The sequence below is a fragment of the Athene noctua genome, chromosome 5 (genome assembly GCF_965140245.1).
Source record: "Athene noctua chromosome 5, bAthNoc1.hap1.1, whole genome shotgun sequence".
Lineage (NCBI taxonomy): Eukaryota > Metazoa > Chordata > Aves > Strigiformes > Strigidae > Athene > Athene noctua.
In genome coordinates this window covers 49,852,273-49,869,047 of record NC_134041.1, presented here as the reverse complement: position 1 = coordinate 49,869,047, position 16,775 = coordinate 49,852,273, and positions in this window count along the sequence as shown.

The following is a 16,775-nucleotide window of genomic DNA, read 5'->3' as shown; positions in this document are numbered from 1 at the left end:
CGTGGCAGAATTCAAAGTTGATACTTTTGCTTTCTTTGCTGCCCTAGTAAAGAGCTGCAAGATGTGATCAGCATTTCAGGCTTCTCACAGCCGGCACAGTCAGCAGTAGTTAATTATTGTTTATAAAATGCAGAACTGTGTGTTCTCACAGCTACAAGTTACATCACTATTTGGCTGTGCCTATTATTTATCAGTTGAAGAGCAAGGCAGCAAACAAAGAAAGAAGAGTGAAAAAAAAAATACCATGACAGCTTACACGGGCTGTGTGGGGTCAGGGAAAGTAAAAGAGGAAAAAGGGACATGAGATGCACTTGCCATCAGCCCATTTTCCATGGTTTAAGTTGGTCTCTTTCTCCCAAGTTCTCCCTGTGCAGTATTTTTGTCTCCAATATAGATGTGGTCACTGCTCCCAAAGCCACCACACTACTGCTGTAGAAGATTTGAATGCCTTACCCCTGGGAGCCTCATGTGCTGCTTCGTCCTGTTCCCACTTGAGCAGGCAAAGTAGCTCCAACCACCAGCACAGGAGCCTGCTGTGCCACCACCAAAGAGGAAGCCAGCCAACCAGCCAGCCTGGAAGTCCTAATAAACTTAAGCTCTTTGCATCTGCACAGAAACCTAGAGAAACTACAGCCCTTACACGCATCCTTGCTGGTAAAATGGATAGTTGGACTCCAAGGCCCAAACCTGGCTGCAAGGCTGCAGCAGCCAGGGCTGCCTTCCTGCCTTCGCCATCCCTCATGCTCAAAATAAAACAAAAATAATAACAATAATAGAAGAAAATACCTCAAAATCACAAGTCTCTCGCTTGCCCTCGGAGCTCAGCAGTTTCACTCCCTCTGCTCCTGCACACCCCACAGCACCCGTGGGAGGGAGCACAAGGGGCCACATGGCTGGGTGTTTCCCACCCTGCCCTGCCCGTTGAACCTTCCAGAAGCCGGCAGCCCCCCCCGCAGCCCAGCCTGGCCACCTGCCCAGGTAACGTAACTTTTTTTAGGGACAGCAGCAGGACAGCGTGAGCTTCCCCCACCAGCCCCTCCCCTCCCTCTGAGGCACCAAGGGCCACCACAGCCAGCTGCGAGCTGGCCTCGAAGCGGCCACACACCCCCCTCCCTGTTGCATCCCGTGCCCGGGTTTGCCATTGGGCACTCCAAAAAAACCACCACCACCTCAGAATGAAGGGCAAGGCGGGTTGGGCTGCAGACCTCTCCCCAGCGGCAGCAATACTGCTAGGCTGCTGCTAGAGAAGCCAGGGAGCACTGGGCACTCCAGTGGGATTTTTAGGGGTTTTGCATCCTTGCTGGTAAAATGGATAGTGCTTGGCTGGAGGATGTGGCTAGTGTGCTGTTGAATTGTTTGTAGAGCAGAAAAATCACCATCTGTATTTTTCCTGGATTTGGGGCTGAGTTGCACGCTTTATGAATTTATCTATTCAAGGTCTCTAGAGGCAAGGAGACTTTCTGTTTTGTTAGTCTGCTGATGATCTGTCATACAGTAAGACTTGCATCCATGGCAGAGATTTATTCAAGGCACTGAATGGCTTTTGCAATTATTAGATGCCTTTATCAGCTTTGCTTTGGCATTTAATCAGCCACAAAAGCTATTTATTGCCTCATAAACTCCTCTGCAGCAAACATTATCCTTTAATTAATCCCTGAAAATTACAAAGGCTGATGAGGTAACCTGTTTTTCACACCACCCAATTAAGCTTAGGAGAGTTTGTTGCTGTTTTCCCTTTCATTTTGTTTTTAGACAGTTGTCAGCTGGCCCAGTCAGAGAGTTTGTGAGGACAGGTACCAGCAATTTAGCAGCATGGCACAGGTAACAAGTACCAGCCAAATCACTGAGCTTGTGAGGATTATTCACAGCTGAGAAACTTGGGAGATGAGTAAAAGTTAAACCCTAATTTAACTTACATTAAAATCGGAAGGGCAATCTGAACAGCATGTGGCTTCAGAACTAAGTGATGTTACAGACTCATTAAAAGATTGGAGACAGCTGCTAATTAGGAGTATTTGAAGCTGAGGACACAATAACAGAAGTAGATCTCTTACATACTGAAAGATTTCAGATGCATACTTGCTTTATATATCATGACTTCTTGTGTATCAGCACTTACAGAAATTCTAAGAGCTGAGATGCATCAAGATCTGTCTGTGACTAGAACAACTCAATACCTTAAGATATCCACTAGCATAATGTTTTGGAGCATGGATACAAGAATTTTACAGCACAGACACCAAGTTTAGCTGTTTCCATATACCCCAACCCATACCTCCACCAGAATCAGACATTAGTTTTAAACCAAAGTGGTTCACAAAGTAACAAAAAATGTTAGGCATCAGGTTTCCAAACTTTTACCTGGCCATGTGAGGACTAGAATTACAGCTGGAAACTCAAGGATCTTGTGTCAACTTACTGCTTCAAGCAGAGAGGTTTACTGAGGGGTGAGGAGCAAAATACATTCCCCTAAATACTTGAGAGCTGGCAATGCTGAGACCTACCCCATAGATGACTCATTAAAATTTTTGTGGAATTATCATTGACTGCTCAGAAATGTGATACCAAGAAAGAAGGTGTTTTCATATATTGTGGGATTGAGTGCACCCTCGCAAGTTTGCCAATGACACCAAGCTGTGTGGTGCCATCGACACGCTGGAGGGAAGGGATGTGCCATCCAGAGGGACCTGGCCAGGCTTGAGAGGTGGGCTGTGCAAACCTCATGGAGTTCAACAAGGCCAAGTGCAAGGTCCTGCCCATGGGTCGAGGCAATGCCCAGCACAATTACAGGCTGGGCAAAGAGTGGATTGAGAGCAGCCCTGCAGGTGGGTGAAAAACCGAGTATGAGCCAGAAATGTGTGCTCACAGCCCAGAAAGTCAACTGTTTCCTGGGCTGCATCAAAAGAAGTGTGGCCAGCACTCCAAACTCATGAGACCCCACGTAGAGTACTGTATCCAGCTCTGAGGCACCCAATGTAAGAAGCACACAGACCTGCTCAGATCGGTAGAGGAGGCCACAAAGATGATGGGGGGGGGGGGGGGGGGGGGGGGGAGCTGGAGCACCTCCCTTATGAGGACAAACTGAGAGAGTTGGGGTTGTTCAGCCTGGAGAAGAGAAGGCTCTGGGGAGACCTTATAGTGGCCTTTCAGTAATTAAAGGGGGCCCGCAGGAAAGATGGGGAGGGACTCTTTATCAGGGAGTGGAGGGATAGGAAGAGGGGTAACAGTTTTAGACTTAATGAGGATAGATTTAGATTAGAACGAAGGAAGAAATTCTTCACTGTGAGGGTGGTGAGACGCTTGAACAGGCTGCCCAGAGCAGTTGTTGCTGCCCCCTCCCTGGCAGTGTTCAAGGCCAGGCTGAATGGGGCTTGGAGCAACCTGGTCTAGTGGAAGGTGTCCCTGCCCAGGAGGCTTGGAACAAGGGAATCTTTAAGGTCCTTTCCAGCCCAAATCATTCTATGATATTGTGATGGTTTGACTCTGGCTAAATGCCAGGTATCCACCAAGTCGCTCTATCACTTCCCCCCCCCCCCCCCCCCATTTCCCCTTGTTTTCTCAACAGGGCAAAGAGTGGAAAGAAGATAAACTAACCCTTGTGGGTGAAACAAAAGCAGTTTTAATATAAGCAAAATGAAGCAAAGGTCTGCGCATGGAAGAAAAAGCAAACAGGTTTATTCTCTGCTTCCCACGAAGAGGCGATGTCGGGCCTTCTCAGGATCAGGGCTCCGATACACGTGGTGGTTGCCTCAGAGGACCAAGGGTGACCCCCACCCCCTTCCTCCTTTCTCCCAGCTTTATACTGAGCAGACGTCCTATGGCATGGAATATCCCTTTGGTCGGTTCAGGTCAGCTGTCCTGGCTGTGTCCCCTCCCAAGATCTTGCCCACCCTGTCCCACTGTGGGGGGAAAATGTCGGAAAGATCCTTGGTGCTGTGTGAGCACCACTCAGCAGCAGCCACAACACCAGGGTGCTGCCAACACCCTGCCAGCTCTCAGCATAAACCACAGCACCGTGAGGGCTGCTGTAGGGGAAAACCAATTCCAGTTCAGCCAGACCCAGTACAGATATGTTTATCCAAGTTTGTTACTGAGTTGCAAAAACATATTGAGATCCTGTAATCAGCCAGTACTCTTCAGGCCTACAGCAAATATTTCATGAACTGTGAATTTTATTTTAGGAAGTATCTAGTGATGCACAGTGTAGAGTTTGTAGCCAACGGTAGTATGAATTTGATAGAGCACATGAAGAACAGGAAGGGAGGTTGCTCCAAAAATTGTCACAACAAATTTCCCTATCAGCATTTCAAAAGCAAATTTCGAAAGAAAAAAAAAAAAATCTCTTGTGTTTGAGAAAAGGGAAAAGAGAAAAGTGGAAAAAGTGTCTGTTATGGCTTTTTATTTTTCCTCATCACTGGAAGGAAAAAAAAACCACCAAACCAAAAGCAACATTAAAAACCTTGACCTTGCTCTAATGCTAGCTCACAGCTGCTAGGGAATTTACATCTCCTGTGGCAGGTGTTAATCATGGTGAGACTAAAGAGCAGTTCCACTTCAGTGACTCTTTCTATGTGTTAGTAGGTGGTAGCATAGTCAGGACTCAAATTATAAAAGATTATGTTTTCAGAGATGTATTGAAAACTCCAACCCAGTAATTATGTTTTCTAAAGTAGTCAATTTGTGTTGCGTTACTGCTGGAGACATTCTGCATTGCCTAAGTGATGTGTTCTTGCCACCTGAGTTTCAGAAACATAAATAGGAAAAAAAAAAATTAAGTAGGTGGACCCTGTTAAAATAAAACTTTGGAAGCTAGAAAGTTGTAAGACTTTATGCTCCAGGAGGAGGTGTAGTGAGGCAATGTAAATAGTTTTATGTGGTGATAAAGGGTACAATTGCCAGCTTCCTGTATTGAGGGGAAATTGAGAGCAGAGTGATCCAAGACTTGGAAAAAGCAGGTCTCTACAATGGTGAGTGCAGTTAACAGTTGGGTTAGCTAGTTTGGTCCCAGGAACAAATACACAGGCAGTTTTACACATCTGACAGTGCAGTAGCACCTTGGTATGTGTAGTCCACAGCTCATTGAAATGAAAAGAGTAATAGTAAAAAACTTAGCAGTAGGACTTCGGGGAATTCATTGGGAGTTAAAGTGGGTAACCAAGTTAGTTCTAATTCAACATGCAGCTAGACAAAGTGTGATAGTGAGAACAGTCAGGAACAGCAATATTCACCACTCACAAGCCTGTATCTTGCCCTTTGACTGGAGATGAGAGCAAAAGTCCAAACCTGTGAGTTAGCCTCAGCTAAGAAATGCTGGCAGAGGTCGCTCTTTATGCCAGGTTTGGTGTTCCTAGGCATCTGATTTCTGCTTTCTCATATGCCTGTTTTTCTTTCTGAGCAGAGTGGTATTTTTGTCTCACCTAAACCAAATCTGGATTCAGAAATAAGTGTTCCTCTTTCTGGTTGCGTAACCGGGCACAAATACCCGTTAACAAGCTGCTGTCCTTTTCTTTAAGAGCACAGCTGGAGCACCAGGGCAAAATGGCAGTGCCGGTCCTTCTATTTTTACTGAATAGAGTGCTTGTTCAGCAATATTAGTGTAAAGACATGCAACCCACTAGGCTATGAGTGGATCTGTGTAGGATTCTTTTCTACCCTGAAACTCTGCCACAATGCAAAAAAAAAAAAAAAAAAGTATCATAAGGAGCAGAGAGTGTGAGAGTGAGTGTGTAAGGATATCAGGCTGCTCTCTGTTAGTCTGACATTTTATGTGCTTCTCTATGGGAGAGACAGTAGTTGTGTCTGCATCGTGGACTGTTCAGTTTATGTATGTTAAGCAAAACTTCCTTTGGCTAAATTGCATATAAAGTCCTGGTAATGTAACTGCTACTTAACTACAGTTACTTGAAAAATCTTCTCTTGACTGTCTAGTGGATACAGAAACAAAACAAACAGAAGGGAGTTTGTTTTCCCCACGTTACATCACAACTCATGAATTTCTATGAAGCTTCTTTTCAGTGTAAATTAAGAATATCCCTGTTGTTTCAAAGAGATGACAGCATCCTGCCCAGTGAGCCAAAGAAATGATAACGCACTTACAGCGATTTGGCCTGCAGTGAGGAAATCAGCCTTGTTAGCTCCTCTAAGAATAAAGCAAACCAAAACAGTTACTGCAAGGGTCAGAGTTGCATCCTTTAGAATTAATTAATCAAATGCGCTAATAAGAACACTACTTTGTTGCCATTTCTTAGAGTGGTTGGATCAGAGCAACTTGAAGAATAGGAACAGCCTCACCATATTGACCCTAGGACTTGGCAAGATAAAGAGAAGCTGTGAGAGCTACTCGAACAGTCTTCTGCATCGCTGAACCCAGCCTTGCCCCACCATAAAACCTCTTACGAGCAGGCAGCGGCAGGTGAAGTCTCTGTGCGTGTCACCAGCAGGGGGGATTGTCTCCTACGGCTCTAGCAGCAGTGCAGTGCAGGAGGCAGACAAAGGCGATACTATTATTCATGCTTTATTTGGTACAAACAATGCATTTTAATCTGCCTACCAGAAATCAAGCCAGACTGAGTCATAACTGTGGTGAGCTTGGATGCCTGAATTGTTCCGAACGTCTGAGCAAGCCTTTTCTTCCTGCTTCTGCCAATCTGATTTGCAATCCAAAGGAGTTTGTAGTGTTAACGAAGTACATTGAATAGGTTTTGACTAATTCAGTCTCAGTTGAAAATAACTGTGTATGTAATGGGATATTTCTGAGAAGAAGCCTCTTGTATTGTGCTCTTCTGAGTACAAGGTTTGTTTGAATGCTGCCATAGTCTTTATAGGACATCATAGCCATGTCTTTGAAGCATTGACCTAATAAAATCTAGTGCTGGGGGTAGGGAGCCAGTTAAATGTGAAACAAACATAACCTCTCTACCCAACCCAGTCCCTCCAACCAGGGATCAGACTTTCAACCTCGGTTTTTATACAGTGGGAAAGAACCAGCAATTAAAGCTTCTTAAATCCTTGTAGTTGTCAATTGTCAAAATTAATAGGCACCAGAAAATGTTTTCTACAGTGGAGACGGGCAGAAACAGATCATCACACGGATTAGTTTTTTTCTTTTGAAAAAGGGGCTGAGTTTATTGATTATTATGAGTGAGACCAGCACATTCCTGACTTGCTCTATTATCCCAGACAAGTCACTTATTTTCAGATCCTTCTGTTCCTTCTACATGCTCTGTTTGTTTTGCCTACCTAGACTGAAAGCACTTCAAGAAAAAATTTATCTGCTTTATGTAATGCCAGGCCCAACAAAGCTCTGCTTTACTTTGAGGCCTTTAGACACTGATGGCACATAAATACTTTCAAAGACAATTAGCAACACTGGCTTTGAATGGGTAGTCATAGCCTGGCCTGAGAAGGAGGAATTTTCACTGCTCTTCCCTACCGGGTGATTAATTTCATCTTGGAAAGGAGGAGACTGGGAATTTTTGCAAACATTATAAATGTTCAAAATACTTTCACAGTTGTGGCAGACTCTGAAGGAGTTGGATTGTAAATGGTTAGATTGCATTTAGCTGAAAATCAAATTAGCTTTATTTATACCTGTATGCCTAATAATACCCAAAACCCAGAAGAGGTTTAGTAAAAATTAAAGAACTCCCTGCTCTAAGCAGACACTCATGATTACTAGAAAATTAACCATCAAGTGCTTCGAAGGAGAGGAGCTTGACAAGGTGGTAAGGTTTAGGCTGTAAAATAAACAAATCAAAATACACTTTACTTTGAATAATTATATAAATCTTCCATTCCTTCCCTTATTTTGTTTTTTATTAATTTTATCACAGTAGCACCTGATAGTCCTAGTCAGCATAAGGAGCAAGACAATGTACAAACCCTGACACGAAAAGGCTGTTGTTCCTCCAAAGAGCAGTTGGTCTCAGGGCATAATGAGAGGGACAAGTTAAGTTAAGAGATGCCTGGACTACATTTTATAACCTTTTTCTCTCCAGAAGTTCCTGTCATCTCAGTTCTGCCAGTTGATCTACTTTTTAATTTTTTTATTCAACTTGACTTTTTTAATAGTCCAACTGCATTCTGTAGTAATCAGATGAAGAGCTGAGATGGGTGGAACTCTGGCAGAGACATAGGGTTAAGTATCCAAGGAGTGGAAACCTCTTAACCATGATCATCATCAGAAGACACAGAAAGTGAACATGCACTGATTAACTCAGCCCTGATCTCATGGGCGTGGAAAATAAGTGCAGTCAGAAATTCCTTCTCACATATTTGCTGTCAGGCTGTGTTGAGGAGCACCTGCAAAGACAGTCACTGTTGAAATTACTCTGGGCTTTAATTTCTTTGTTTTAAAAGCTAAAGGAAGTCCCACCAAAATTACTTTAATTAACAGAGTGACCGATGTAATCATAGGAAGGCACATTTAAGTGCAGGTAGAGTATATACAGTTTGCTTCACCCCACTTCTGGTGTACAAGGACCTTTTAATGTAGGTAGTGGCACTAATTATTCCGCAGGTGCAACACAAAAGTTGTGGTGTGTGTGTTTTCACTCAGAAGATCTGTGGCTGCCAAAATGTCCTCTGTAATCAAAGAAAATATTTCTATCATGGCAGTGATCCAGATTTAGTCTGTTGGTATCATCATGGTGGACTGTTTGAATTCACCTTCTAGTTCAGTAACATGCATTCCTAGTAACTGTAATTATTTGAGAAATGGTACTAGGTCATTAGAGCTCCTGATCCTCAAGCAGCTCATTGTTCACTTGCCTGCAGTGTATACAGATGAAAGTAATATCTCATAAATCCAGTAGGTTAGGTGCATCTGTATAGGCTGTTAGATACATGTTAGATGATAGTTGGAGAATCCTGAATCTGCACAGTGTCAAGGGCAGTAAGATGCTTTTGTACTTGGCAATACAACTCCACCAGAGCTAGCTAACAGGACATGGTGTGGACAGCAGCACATCTGAGATCTTGCCTTCTTTAGTATGTGGGAATGTCACTTGGAATTCACACCTGTGTGTCCTTGCAGTCATCTAATTTTTTTTTTCTTTCTCTCAAAACATGTCAGTATAACCGAAGCTCTTCTTAGAAATTGCGAGAAAAGGTGGAGGGCGCAGCTTCTGGCTTGGTGGTGTGAGATGAAAGTGTGCAATGGAGATCTACAAAAGCACTTGCTCTTTGGATTTTGGTACTGTTCAGACAGGCACTGTGCTGACCTCCCACATTTTGCCAGGACAGGCAGTTCTGGTTCTGTGCAGAGGTAGCTGTAGGCAACTTAGCCAGAATGTTCAGACAGCTTCAAGGTTATGCAGCAGCTGAGTAGGAGTTTTCAGGAACAGTTTTGGACTTTCATTTTTAATTACATCCTTTTTTATTTTTTTCAGTTTGGCCCCACAGTGAAATATGATTAAGGCAGTATTAAAAGTTTTCCACACCAACAATTTCACCTTCAAAGGCATTTGCAGCTGTGACCTCAGATACTGCCTCTGTGTTTCACTTATTTCTCCTCTACCGACAGAAGGAAGAATCCATGTTTGCTGTTCATAAATAGGATCATGCCAGAGAACATCCTGTCTATGTGCAATCTCTCCCTGCAGTCTGCCAACCCTGAATTTTCACCTATCCACCTGATTTGAAAAGGGCCAGATATTAGATTTTTCTCTGAAATGAACTGCTGAATTAACAACTCTCTCTTCTGAGGGCCACAAATGGAAATGAAGGGGTAATGCCCTGTGCCGTGGTGCTCAGTGCTGAATTATGTGGCAGGCACTCTTTAAGTGATGCATACAATATTCTTAGAAACCATTTTGATGAGGTGTCACTACGTCAGCCAGGAGAAAATGCAAATGCAAGGCTCAACAGATAACAAACAGGAGGAACTGCTTCAGTCTGAGGTTCATGTCCTCATTCAGGAGTTAGATTTGGAATCTGCTTCTCCTGGGTATCATCAGTTTGTTTTGAAAGCATGGACACAGCTGTCCAGAAAATCTGACAGGATTGCTGACCAGCTCTTTTTTTTTTTTTTTACAGGTGACATATGGCTTTGATGTGCTGCAAATACACCTATATGATCTATGTCCAGGTCAACAACTGCCTAGTTTAATGTTTAGCACTAGGTCCTTCATAGCCTTTCAGTCAAGGGCTTAGTTAGGTCTTAATGGTACAGGTCTTTGTGCAGGTTCTACAGCAGAAACATCAGTACGTACTGGGGTAGGGAATATTTTGGCTCACCATGTCAGATAAAGCCAATGGTCCCAATCTGGACATTACTTCAGTGTGTATGTAATTTTAAGCACATAAGTAATTCCAGTCAGTCAGTGTTTAAGTGCATTGCTGACTGGGGAATTTCTGGCTTCTATAGCTTTTTAGATCCTGGCTCCCAGGAGTCTTCCTCCAAATTTAACAGCATTTCTGTTTCACTCTCTTGTGGTACAAAAGTGGTAGCCTGGTTTGCTCTGTCAGCACAGACAGCAAATTTGCTTTCGCTACCCTCCTGTGAGGATCTATCATTTATGCATTGGACTGATAACTTGATGGGAATAAACACCCTATGATTAACTTTGAGAGGCTAAGCAATATATATTGTTAAAGTTGATAACTCATTAGTTAGGTTGCATGAAAGTGGAACCTAGCTAATTGGCAAAAATTTTACACAAGCTTTTATAAAGTTGGGCGCTTACTCCACAAAGTTCAGAAGTTTACAGCGCCTAATTAGGGCAATGCAGAGTAAGAAGCAGGAGACAAGTTAGAAATTGAATTGCTTTTGCACCAGGATTGGGAAAGCAATGTGTAAGATCCTTTGAACTGTTTGAACTAGAATATGAAGCTACATCATCTCCATTGTATACATGAGATAAATATTGTTCAGGACTGCAAAGGAGAAGATATAGCAGCTTAACTCTTCAGGGAGAAGGAGGACCGTTTGGGACATTTGTAGGTAAGGGAAATGTATTTAAATCTGTGGTGCTATTCCTTATCTTGATTTTTTAAAAAATGGATCCTTCACTTTATTGCACCCTAACCTAGATGAATGATGGAGTTTCTCCTTTCCTCTGGGCAGTGATGTGTCAGATCTTTTTTTTGTACTCAGTTGTACTAGGAAATGTCTCCAGGCCATTTGCCACTTCGACCCCAGCTGTGGAAGATTCAACCTATAATAGAGACAGTACTGCCTTATAGTGCAGGTTTTTCTCTTCCTTTTTAACCTCATCCTTCCCTTGAAGAGCAGACTGTTCAGCCTGACCCAGGTCAAAATGGGAGAATGGCAGAAGCAGCAACAGACTTGCTTTTCCTGCGAGGCTGCACTTTTGCTGTTTACCAGCCAAGTCTATCAGGTAAACTGATTTGCTATTTCATGAAATTTGCTATTTAACTCTTTCCTGTTTTCAAAACTGACATTGTCTATACCACTGAGGTTTTGGGACACAAGCCATTTTTTCCAAGAGTCTTGTTCACTGCTAGGTTTTCCAAAGCATGTACCATACCCGCCACTGCTGTACACATGTATCAAACCCTTTCTCATCTCTTGGGACTTCTGACATAATCCAGCATAATTCTCCTATGGGGCAAGTTGTTCCACAGTTGCCAAAGTAAGATTTCTTTTGCCTTCTGATTAAGCATTTGAGACTGGCAACTCTTGGAGATGGGACATGGAATTAGAAGGGCCATTGGCTGATCAGTACAGGCAGCTCCTAAGCTCCTGCGATACTGCCAGGGCCTTTCAGTTGTCTGTAACTACAGAAGACCACTTCAGCTCAGATGTGGTCTGGTGAGGTGAGCACCTTGTAGCCTTGGGCACTATCCTCCCCACTACATCCTAGTTGACTTTCACATATTCAGCTCTTTCTCCAGGCAGTGGGAAAAGGCACAAGTCGATGGGGAGTTCTGTTAGCTGTAGCTAGGGTCTTCTCTGAGAGAAAATCCACAGCTGTTCCCAGGTGCAGCCCAAATATCTCCAAGCAGAGCAGCAAGAAGTGGGCTGCAGTTTATGACAAGTTTTCATGGCTTCCATAGAATAAATAGGAGCATGTAGCTCTGTGGGTTGCATCAGACAGCACAGCCTGGTATTGCTCTCTCTTTTCCTCAGCTGTGCAGTCCTGCAGTTAAGGCTTCTGTTCATACTTAAGAGTGAGAATGATCTGAGGAGAGGTGTGTGTAAGGGTCTAGAGCATAGCTGGGACTTGCCCGTGGGGAGAGGTGATATCAGTCACCTTCTGATGCCTCAGAAGGGATATCATGTTCTTCAGATCCAGAGAGAAGCAGCATCTTCACTGATTGCCTTGTCCCATTGCCAGGATGAGGCTGTAACAAGTAAATGGCTTGGTAATAGGAGGAGTTGCAGAAGGGCCCCAGGAGTGCAAGCAGGTGGTACAGCTGGTGATGACAGGCTCAGTCTGTGGGAACAGTATGTGTGCTGGAGATAGCCAGGAGAACTCATTTTAGCAGGAGCTGGGCAGACTCACAGTCACATGGGCCCTGGCTCAGCTGTACAGCCTGAGCTTTAGGAAGTTGAGAGGGCAAAGTTTTCAAAACTCGCATATTGCAGCTGAGTGACTCCACAGCTTACTGACTCCCTTTCCTGGGGCTAACACGGTGTTCTCACAGTCCTATTTCTGCAAGGATCACAAAATGGAGGACAACTCACCCCCCACCCCACCCCCCAATCTCTAATCTGACAGTGTGTTTCGAATTGGCTCAGGAATTGGGCAAAGATTCAGTCTGAGTATTTGATATGAAGTGTTCACTTCTGGCTAATGCTATTTCTGTAACATCCCTCCTTCAGACCATGATTTAGGAGGACTCTCTGATAGAAAGGCACTGCCACTTGCTGACTCTGCGTTAGCTCCTGCAGCATTTTGAATGCAGCTTAATTCCCCTGTGAAAAGAACTGACACAACCAATCCCCATGAACTCTTCACACTTGACAGAAACACAAGTGAAGAGCTTGATCCATAATAATTAGGAAATTGGGATCAAAAGCAAGCAGGCTTACCCCAAACAGTTTTGCTCAGAGGTGATACTGCAGCTTATAATACACAACTTAATTACTAGAGAACATAATTTCTGCAAGTGAAGGCAGTTTCCAGAGTAAAAAAGCTGCTATAAATATAGTTCTAAATTCTACTCAAATCAGGTTAGGAGAGCATGAGTGTGAATAGTATTTAAAAGAACAAAAGGATAATCTTAGGTGGTGGTGTCCTATTTCTGGCATCACTCCTCAGTGGAAAGGCCATTGTCACCCAACTGGCCTCATGTGTCATTCGGAAACAAGAAATCAAGAACAAGACAGATATGGTGTTCCTTAAAATCCTTTTCCGAATAGAAATTGTTGTCCTACTTTAGAGCAGTGGCAGGCATCTTCAGTTCAGGGCTGTGGTTGCTCTGTCAAGGCATACTGAACTATGTTTGCTATGAACAGACCTTTTTGATGTCTCAGATACCATGTTAACAAAAGGCTAAACTGCAGGAGGGACTCATCCTACCCCTTGCTTTGTGCTTTTCCTTATTTTATACACTTACCCTACACTCTATACACTCTGTACAGTGGAGCCCAGACTCGTAAGATGGATGTGAATTTAAGATTTTGGGGGTTTTATATATTCTGTGGGAATAGTCTGACAAATGCGGAGTATTCCACATATCTTGACATTTGTTTTTCATTTTCTTTTTCTCATACAACACTTAGCTTCACTGAGGGTTGGCTATCAACAACCATTACACAGCAGTGAGTTAGATACAAGAGTTACTAAGTTATATAACAGTGTAAAAGATTTGCAGACTCAGTAAGTCCTATCTCCTCATGACTAGTTTTTTTTTGGCCTTCTGGCTATATAGTCTATATTAAACTTTTTTCAGGGCAGTGATTGAAGTAGTATTACTGAAGGAGTTTTAGCAGTGAAATTTCCTGGTACCTTAGGGATTTTTCCAGAACAAAACATTACCAAATTACTGGCTGGTCGTTGGGAAAATGTGTCCCAGAATCACAACTGTGTTTTAACCAGAGAGAGAGACCGTTACAGTTTGTCATGTTTATATCTTATGGGCTGTGGGGGTAGTGCTTTCATAACATGGCTGTAAAGTAATGGTAATTCTCAGCCTCTGAACTCTCTTCACAGAAAGGTGCTAGAACATCCTAGCTCCGGATTTGGTTTTTTGTCCTTTTTAGGGTTGGGGGTGTGTGTGGTTTGCATTATCAGTTGTTTCGTATTTTACCTCATAGGATGCAGGTTCTTCAGCACTTTGAGGCTTTACTGTCATTTTCCTCTGTGTGGCAGGTCTTTTTTTCAGTGCTTATTGGAGTATATTTTTTCTGCTGTGGTCAAGCATCAATATTTAGCATCTTTGAACAGAACAACATAAGCACCTTATGTAAACATTTCAGCAGATAAAAAAATCTCAGATGAGAAGAGAAAAAAAGGGTCAAGGTCACAAAGCCAAATCCACAAAGTTATGTAGGTGGTGTGAATCTGAGCATCACTGTGTCTGAATGTTGAGTTTGTGGTGGCCACTGCATAATCTGTGTCCTTGAGTTAGGCATCTGTACAGTAAGTGTGATGTACAGATACCCAAGGTACTTCAGCATTGCTTCATGTGTTTGCTTTTCAGGGTGGATTATCACTCAGAGCATTTCATGCTCATGGCAGTAGAGTTAGCTTGTGTTATGCTGCTGGAGGCTGGAGGTAAGCTCTTCTTTTGTTGTTCCACTTTATGTAACACAAATCAAGACTCTCTGGGCTAAGAGGGTGAGAGCAAAGGGACAACTTACTAATTGAAAGTCCTGGACACCCACTTGGGAGGGAGGAGCTCTTGGTTCTGGTTTCTGCCCTATTTCTGAGTTTATATTATAATGGGTATCGAATACTTCTACTTATTTCTGCCAGAGTGACTAAAATTTTTCTAGATAAAACATGAAGGTGTACAAGTCTATGGGGCCTGATGAGATCCATCAATGGATCCTGAAGGAACTGGCAGATGAAGTTGCTAGGCCACTCTCCATCATATTTGACAGGTCATGGCAGTCTGGTGAAGTGTCTGCTGACTGGAAAAGGGGAAACGTTGCCCCCATTTTTAAAAAGGGAAAAAAAGGAAGATCTGGGCAACTACAGGCCAGTCAGTCTTAACTCTGTGCATGGCAAGATCATGGAGCAGATCCTCCTGAAGGCTCTGCTAGGGCACATGGATAATGTGGAGGTGACTAGTGGCAACCAATATGGCTTCACCAAGGGAAAATCCTCCCTGACAAATTTGGTGGCCTTTTATGATGGAGTGACAGCGTCAACAGATAAGGGAAGAGCAACTGATGTAATTTACCTGGGCTTGTGCAAGGCCTTTGACACTGTCCTGAATGACATCCTGGTCTCCAAGTTGGAAAGACGTGGATTTGATGGATGGACCACTCGGTGGATAAGGGATTGGTTGGAAGGCCACGCTCAAAGGGTTGCAGTCAATGGTTCAGTGTCCAAGTGGAGACCAATGACAAGTGGTGTCCCTCAAGGACTGGGACTGGTACTGTTTAATATCTTTGTTGGCAGTATGGATAGTGGGATGGAGTGCACCCTCATCAAATTTGCCAATGACACCAAGCTGTGTGGTGTGGTTGATACACTGGAGGGAAGGGATGTGCCACCCAGAGGGACCGGGACAGGCTGGAGAGGTGGGCTGTGCAAACCTCATGAAGTTTAACAGGGCCAAGTGTAAGGTCCTGCACATGAGCTGGCGCAATCCCAAGCACAATTACAGGCTGGGTAATGAGTGGATTGAGAACAGTCCTGAGAAGGACTTGGGCGTACTGGTGGCTGATAAGATCAACATGAGCCAACGGTGTGTGTTTGCAGCCCAAAAAGCCAACCAGATTCTGGGCTGTATCAAAATAAGTGTGGTCCGTAGGTCAAGAGAGGTGATTCTGCCTCTCTACTCTGCCCTCGTGAGACCCCACCTCGAGTACTGTGTCCAGCTCTGGAGACCCCAATACAGGGATATAGAACTGTTAGAACAAATCCAGAGGAGGGCTAACCAAGATGATCAGGGGACTAGAGCACCTCTCCTATGAGGACAGGCTGAGAGAGTTGGGGTTGTTCAGCCTGGAGAAGAGAAGGTTCTGGAGAGACATATAGTGGCCTTCTAATACCTGAAGGGCGCCTACAAGAAGGCTGGGGAGGGACTTTTTACAAGGGACTACAATGACAGGATGAGGGGTAATGGGTGGAGGCTGATGGAGGGGAGGTTTAGATTAAATATAAGGAAGAAGTTTTTTACTGTGAGAGTGGTGAGACACTGGCACAGGTTGCCCAGAGAGGCTGTGGCTGCCCCCTCCCTGGCAGTGTTCACGGCCAGGTTGGACGGGGCTTGGAGCAACCTGGGCTAGTGGAAGGTGTCCCTGCCCAGGGCAGGGGGTTGGAAATAAACAATCTTTGAGGTCCCTTCCAACCCAAACCATTCTATGATTCTATGATTAATTAAAATGGAGATAAATTGAACTACTTAACCTTTCCCCATTCCTCCTCACCTCACCTTTGATTGTGTGCACTAGCAGGTCATTAGATTCAATTAAGTAAGTGCATCAGTGGTAGAAAGCAATGATTAGGCATTTCCTAAGTTAGAATATGTTTAGATAGACTGTAACATAAGAAAATAACCGGAGTCACATTAATGTTTTGTCTAAAGCTGGAGCCCATGAGAACTGGGTGAAAGTTGAAACATTTTCTGGTGAAGTGGTATCCCACTGAAGTCTGTAAGACAGAATTCTGTCTTCAAATTAGTGGGAGCAATAT